Raw genomic sequence first — 8,280 nt, forward strand, 5'->3', positions numbered from 1 at the left:
ATATAAAACAGTCCTAGCCAAGCCGGGCGGTGGTGGCGCACGCCTTTAATCCCAGCACTCGGGAGGCAGAGGTAGGCGGATCTCTGTGAGTTCGAGGCCAGCCTGGGCTACCAAGTGAGTGCCAGGAAAGGCGCAAAGCTACACAGAGAAACCCTGTCTCAAAAAACCAAAAAAAAAAAAACAGTCCTAGCCAAATATTTCAATGAAACAAAGCTCATGAAAATCTGAAACCAAATTTAAAACACAGCTTCGCGGAGATTCCAATCAGAATCCCGCCTTCTTTAATGTGTTCCTGCTTTGCTCCTCAATCTGTCTGAAGAGTTGGTGGCCAGGGGCTCAAGGTAGCCCGGTGACCGACGCAATCTGAATGCTAGCAGCATTTTCGTCGCCAAGCCTCGCTCATCACCCATTTGCAAACATCAGAACTCTGCATTGGTGTTTTTCAAAACCTTCCCTCTTCCCTTTCCCTTAGCAGAAAAGCAGACAAAACACCCCACCTTTTCATGAAGCCAGACTTACCTAGCACCCCTGCAATGTGCTCTGATATTTCCTACTCCGTTTCCTTTCTGAAATCCCAAGAAGAAATTGTCACTCGTACCCGGAACAGCAGTGGAAATCTATGCGGCCTCGAGTTAGGCTATTTGGGCCCTTCCCATTTTAGGACACGCTCTGTTCTGGCCACACCTAAGCCTTCAGTAGGCTGAATTCCCTAGGAGAAGCGCTCCAGATGGAAGTGGGCGTGGCGGAGGGCGTGGCCCCGGGCCTGCAGGTGGACCACCCGGAGCTGGCCCCGTGTACTGGGCCTAGGGTGGGGTCACCATGGGAGGGCTGGGCCGAGGTGGCTCCAGCTCCAGACAGGCAGACTGCTCTGCGGAATCCAGATCGCCTAGCCTGAAGACACAGTAAATTCTCAGGACCTGTCTCCGAACTCATGACACACGTAACCAAATTTATGCTTTTTATTACCATTGAATGCAGTTTCTTACCTCCTAAACACACATCCAAAACTTTCTTTTGCACTTTTGTCCCATCTCCGCTCTGGATCCCGGCCTCTCCCAACCCCGACTTTAGCCGCCTTCAATTTTTTCTGCCTTTATTAATGTGACTGTTGGAAATCCCGCAAAGCAACACAAGTCACTTTGAGAGCATGGATCAACCAGCGTTCACCACTGACTACGGTCTAGTGAAATTTAATGGTTCGTGTAAATACACCGGCACCATTAAAACAAAAACCAAATCAATATTTAAGAACCTCTTACATTTAATTTAACCTGAAGCCTTTCTGTGATTTCCTTATCGGGGAGGAGGCAGTCATTCATTCTCGTTTGCTTGCTTCTCTCTGAATAAAATTTAATTGTGAGACTGAAAAGGAAAAAATTTCGACTGGTGAAATAGACTATTACTTTATGAAGCCTTTTCCACTAAGCGTCTGAATGGAAGTTGAATAAATCTTCCTGCTCTCAGGAGCGGGTCCTTTGAGGGGAATGTCTGTCTGAAGGGACAGTAAGGAACTAGTTTCCTCCTGGTTTCTATTGTACCTCATTGTGGCTTTTTAGAAAGGGCATAGACAAATCCTCAACAAGTTCTCAAGCCAAGTATGATAAAAATATTAGTAGTTGAAACCAGCCTTGGTTACATAGTGATTCCCCCCGGTTAGGTTATTATTTAGGTTTCAATAACAAATACAACATCAAGGAGAAAGCAGAAAGCCTTTCTTCGACCTAATCATTTAGAGCCAAAGCCACACCCTTTTGTTATCACGTCCTTACCTTCAGCTGTAAGACACTGGACAAACTAGATTAATATGTAACCTCCCTTTGCAGGATTTTGTCGGCCCTCTGGTTTGTATCAGGGTGAGGCTGTGCCTAGGGACCCACAGATAGCACCTGAGGACAGTCTGCCATTCCAGTCCATACTCTGCCACACACATCACACACATCCATTATTTTTGATCCCAATACAATTTAGCTTTCCTTTCCAAGTCCCTCTCCGTACCCTAAAGTAACACTAAATGAACGAAGTCACCTGGTGTCACATAAACTTTGTTTATGGGAACTTGGGTTTCTCCAAAATGAGTTAGGTAAGTAATTAAACCACAGAAGAAAAGCAGGCTGTCTTTTGAAGTTCCACCCACAAGGGGAGAGTGCATTAAATAATATTTTTTTCCAGGTTTGGTAGGTCATACTTGTAAACCCAGCATCTGGGGGGCTGAGACTGTAGGCAAGATTTTGAGTTGAGACAAAGCATAGTGAGTTCCAGGCTATCCTGGATTACAGAATGAGACCCTGCTACAAACAAATAAACAAACAGCAACAATAAAACACAATAATATTTAGATTGCTGAAATTCTATCCATTTTGATTCTTTTAACAATAATATCCTATTTTATATATATTGGGGACTGGTGAGATTGTTCAGTAGCTAAGGGTAATTGCTCTTCTAGAAGACCCCAGTTTGATTCCCAGGACCCTGATGTAGCTCACAACTATCTGTAACTCTTGTTCCAGGGACCGGATGCTGTCTTCTGGCTCTCTCTTCCCTAACCAGGGACATAAGTGGTGCACAGACATACATCCAGGCAAATCACTCATACATACATAAAATAAAATTTAAAAACTATTATGACAATTTAAGTGTGTTACTAGGTAATATTTTTATTCAAAGTTTACAAAGCAAAATACTAACCATAGACATTATTTAGGCTACACAGATTTGAGTTTCTCTCCTACACTTGTCCTTGTCCAGGCCCTGGGGATAAGGTTCCTGGAATTCACTGGCCAAACTTGCAGGGCCAGAATTAGGATTAGAGTAGTAACTTTGTAGCCTTCAGCAAACTTAAGAGCGTCAAGAAGAATTCGTCAATCACCATTAACAATATTTAATACAGTTTATTCTTTAAAAAATATTGAAATTGAAGTACAAAAATTCCTAAGGAAACATCCAAATTGTAGGTGAAAGCAAAGTCAGAGGCGATGAGCCGGTCACCATCAGTGACAATGAAGTGTGGAAATGCGTTTATACAATTAGCACAGTGGCTGGGCGGTGGCAGTGCACACCTTTAATCCCAGCACTTAGGAAGCAGAGGCAGGTGGGTCTCTGTGAGTTCAAGGCCAGCCTGGTCTACAAAGTGAATTCCAGGACAGCCAGTACTGTTACACAGAGAAACCACCCTGTCTCAGAAAACCAAAAAAAAAAAAAAAAAAAAAAAAAAAAAAGATTAGCACAGTGAACAGAGGTGTTTGGTGTTCTGAGAACCCAAATTAGGAGAGTTCAGAAGTTTGGGGGGAGTTTCCTAGGAGCTGCTGTGAACTGAAGGAAGGAGCGAGTTGCGAAGCCAGAGTCTCCCCGATGGTAGACTGAGAACTGTAGTTATGGAAAGGTGATGACAGAATAGGGAACGTGGAGAAAGGCTTCAACCTCAGAGCCAAAGCCTCCGTGGTGCTTTGATCTCCATCCCAACAGTGACGGGAATAGGAGATAAAGGAAAACTGGGGATAACTGGGTAAGGGGCATTCGCCTGCAATTCCTGTGTGGGGGAAGCAGGAGCAGGAAGAACCTAAGTTCAATGTTCAGTCTCATCCTGTACAATGAGCTTGAGATCCGGCCTCAAAAAAGTAGCAGCAAAAGTAGGAAGGAAAAGCATATAGGGCAGGCAGTGAGAGCCGAGGTGAGGACAACAGCAAAATACAATGACATATATGTATAGAAACGATACAATGAAATATCACTTTGTATACTAACTTAGAAAAGAAAATATATGTTATCTATAAATGCTGATCAACCTTAAAATTCCAAAATATTTATTGTTCATGCTTAGTTTATCTCCAATGGATTTATTGTTTTAGCTAATATTAATTGAATGTATTATATAGCATTTAACCTATCAAATACATAAAATGGTTTTTTTTAGTACTCTCATTAGAATTTCACCTGCATTTTGAAATGATGATCCTCACCCACCAAAACTTCATGTCTAGAAACTTTGTCTAGACTCAAATCAGAACCCTAGTTTTATCAATACTGTCTAATGACTTGTGGTGGTCTTAGGTACCTCTTTACATAACATTATGATATTTTACAAACCTCCTTATATTTTTTATTAAAAATCTGTTGCATTACTTGCTGTTATTTGTAATACTCTTTCCAAACTTGTTTGATCTTGATGGCAACCTTATGAATCCTTATTACTATTGTATGGATGAGATAATAGAAAGTCATTAATGATGAATGCTTACTCAAAGCCACAGAAACATTAAGATTACAGGGCAGATTCTGGATCCCAAGTCTTGCTATCTTGATACAACTTTACATGTAAAGTTAATTTTTCCAAGTTCAGTCAACTGTTTAAAGAGCTTGCTAGACACAGTTTCAATTTCCTTGAAGGGGAGGGAGAACTCTACCAGCTAAGAATTGATGTTTCTACTGGGAATTTGATATCATAAAGCACAATTTCTAAGAGTGTAGTGAGGAACATTTATCTCTAGGCTTCACTCCTCCATTTTCTTAATCTAAATGGAAAATGTTTGGTATTTCATGCTGAGACAAATGAAACGTCTCATTACATTGTCATATCTTTTCAAAAAAATGTTAATGCTCTTTAGATGAAAGCTATAAGCATAAGCATTATTATATTTCATTTTCTCCTGGAGAATTCAGCAATGGCCTAAGTACAGGGGCCAAAGGCTCCTTTTTAGGTACTCTGACAATGATTTGTTACTGTTATTTTTTGGCAGTTCCCTGCATTGACTCTTATGAACTCCTAATGTATCTGAGTGTTTGTTCCCTTCCAATGTTTAGGTACTGAAATATAAACCTCTGGAGCTGGACAGGTGGTGGGTGGCTCAGTAGTCAGGAGCTCTTGCTGCTCTTCCAGAGGATCAGAGTTTGGTTGCAATCAAACCACTTTGGGCTTCAGGGGATCCACCACCCTCTTCTGGCCCCACGGGCACCCACACATAAGTGGTACACATCCACACAGACACCACACACACACACACACACACACACACACACACACACACACACGTAAATATAATAAAAACAGACCAGAGAGAGAGAGATCCAAACCTCCACAGGACGATAGTAAGGGGTGTAGCTTTGAGGAAGTAATTAGTTCTTAAGTGCTCTGATTTTATGAATGTGAACAGAAGTATTTAAAACAGATGCTTGGTGGTGGCACATACTGGCTAGTAGTCAGGGGTGTGGCTTTGAGCAGGTGATTAGCTCCTAAGTGCTCTGATTTTATGAATATGAACAGAAGTGTTTAAAACAGATGCTTGGTGGTGGCACACAATGGATGGTAGTCAGTGGCATGGCTTTGAGCGGGTGATTAGCTCCTAAGTGCTCTGATGTTATGAATGTGAACAGTACTCTTTAAAAAAAAGATGCTTTGGTAGTACCACACAATGGATGGTAGTCAGGGGTATGGGATGTGACTTTGAGGAGGTAATTAGCTCCGGAAGAGCTCTGATTTCTTGAAGGTGAACAATACTCTTAAAAATATGCTTGGGGCCAGGGTGGTGGCGTTTGCCTGCACTCTGAGACAAGAATTTGAGTCCAGCCTGATTTCCACAGTGAGTTCCAGGCCAGCGGGGGTGGGCGTGGGGTGGGGAGTGGTACATAGTAAGCCTTGTCTCAAGGAAAATGAGAGGCGCTTTAGAGAGCCCATTTGCCCTTCTGTCTCTTAAGGACACATAAGAGGCATCAGCTGAAAGGAATAGGACTTCGGTAGACTTCCAATCTGATGTTTCCTTGATCTGAGACGTCTCCGGCCACCCCCACCTCTAGTACAATCAATAAATTTCTGTTAGTTATGAATGACTTAATTGATTTTTGGAATCGTAGCCTACGAAGACTTAGCTGTTCAACTGACCCCCGCCCCCATTTCCTAATCCTCTTTGCTACGCTGCTGAAGAACCTGCTAAAATTGGCCTCACCCGGGGGACTTTCCTGAGCTAACCATGACTTACTTATATCCATTCTCATATTTCCTTCTCAGATTTTTGAATCAAACTCAAATAGAACGAATGGTCTTTCATTTTTTTTTTTTTTTTTTTTTTTGGCCTGCTGTTGGATTTGCGAATGGGTTGAAAAGCTATTATAGGGAATTTCCATACCCACTTCAACCAGCTTCCCTTAAGTTTAATACATTATATAGCCAATTTCCATTTACTATAAGAATTCCACAATGGCATAATGCTACTAACCAACCTCTAGACTTTCTTGGATTGAAGCAGTTTTTTCCATGAATGTACTTTTTTCTATTCCAGGATCCAATCCAGGATGCCATTTCCACCAATCCCAGTTCTAGCCCAGAAAATGTAATTTATGTCTTGGAATATATTTCCTTCTTCCACTGCCATAAAATTCAGCCCCACCCCACAGTCCCAATTTTATACATTTTGCAAGCCTCTCACTGAGATGTGGGTGTTCATTGGAAACTCAATGCTGAGTCTACCTCCACTGAACCATCTGGAATTAAAGGATTATATTTTGTATCACATCACCATGAAAATGGAGTATGTATGTATGATGTGGAAAGTGAAAAACCAATAAGGTTCACACCTCTCTAGAATTTTCTGGACTTTACAAGGCCAATCTATGTGAAATAGAGACTGTGTAGAACAAATCCGTTACTGGTTTGTATGATATTTGAAAAAGTGGCAATGCATGATGATCGTACTTTATTAGTGATACTGGCTGGCCTTATCTCAGCAGGGCAGGAGCTAGAAAATAAACAGTTCTGTAACACATAGTTATGTATAGCCTTTATGGTCATTGAGGGCTGGTGAGATGACTCAGCAGGTAAGGGTTCTTTCTGCCAATCCTGAAAATCTGAGTTCAGTTCCCGGGACCACATGGTAAAGGGAGAGCAATCACTCTGGGAAGTTAACTTCTGACTTCCGCATCTGTTCCTTGGCACATGCACCCTTCCAATATATAGATAGTCAGACAGATGGAGATGATAGATGGATAAATAAACCATAACCTCCCATACACACATACTTTTTTGTTGTTTTGTTGTTAATTTTTGGATCTCAATCGTCTTTTCAAATTGAGGTGGAACCAATTAATGGGCAGTGACAAGAAATTTGAAAATGTGGCTCTAAGAATTTTGCTTTTGTATATGATTAGGAATGGATCAAAATGAGTAAAAGTATCAGGGTGGCTTATGATCTATTTTCTATTCAGAAACAGTGAAGCTCCTCACTTCTCCAGTCTCCCCACAACCCTATCCCCAAAGAAGTAAAGTAGCAAAACTGGAATACACTGTATTATTTTAAAAGGCCAACTATCATTTATGTCTACATTTACTATCTTATTTGCTTGTTTACACAGGTCTCATGGCTATCTGGCTGGCCTCAAACTTGCTATGGAGCAGAGCATGGCTTTGAACTTCTGATTCTTTTTTGTTTGTTTGTTTGTTTGTTTGTTTTTGAGACAGAGTTTCTCTATGTAGTTTTGGTGCTTGTCCTGGAATTTGCTCTGTAGACCAGGCTGGCCTCGAACTCACAGAGATCTGCCTGACTCTGCCTCCCGAGTGCTGGGATTAAAGGCGTGCGCCAACAGTGCCCGGCTGAATTTCTGATTCTTAGGCCTCCACCTTTGAAGATCTGGACTCACAAGTGTGTGTCTCTGTGCCGGATTTTATTTGGTGTTGGGGAACAGGACTATCAGCAAGCTTTGTACCAATTGAGCTATACACCAGCCCCAACCTTTAATCTTTTAAGTAATTGTTAAAACGATAAAAAAGTAGATAAAATGCAACAGAGTAGAGCCCTACACGGACCCAATACATGAGGTGACCTTGACTCACAGCTATGGTGGCTCAAAGGAGTCGAGGCAAATGTTCATGTTTCCATAAGCAATGATAAAACACTGGCCACACGAGTGGGGGAAGAGCTTATCTCCTAGCTCATATCACACATAAAAAGTAATTTACAGTAAAGTTTAGATATAACTGTGGATATATGAAATTCTTCTTCAGGCTCTTCAGCCATGAGCTCCTGGAGTCTGTTCCATTCATACCCCTTAGCCATGAGCTTCCTGGAGTCTGTTTCATTCATGCCCCTCAGCCATGAGCAATTTCTGGAGTCTGTTTCATTCATGCCCCTCAGCCATGAGCAATTTCTGGAGTCTGTTTCATTCATGCCCCTCAGCCATGAGCTTCCTGGAGTCTGTTCCATTCATGCCCCTCAGCCATGAGCTTTCTGGAGTCTGTTTCATTCACGCCCCTCAGCCATGAGCTTTCTGGAGTCTGTTTCATTCACGCCCCTCAGC

Source organism: Peromyscus eremicus, chromosome 17 (assembly GCF_949786415.1).
Source record: "Peromyscus eremicus chromosome 17, PerEre_H2_v1, whole genome shotgun sequence".
Taxonomy (NCBI): domain Eukaryota; kingdom Metazoa; phylum Chordata; class Mammalia; order Rodentia; family Cricetidae; genus Peromyscus; species Peromyscus eremicus.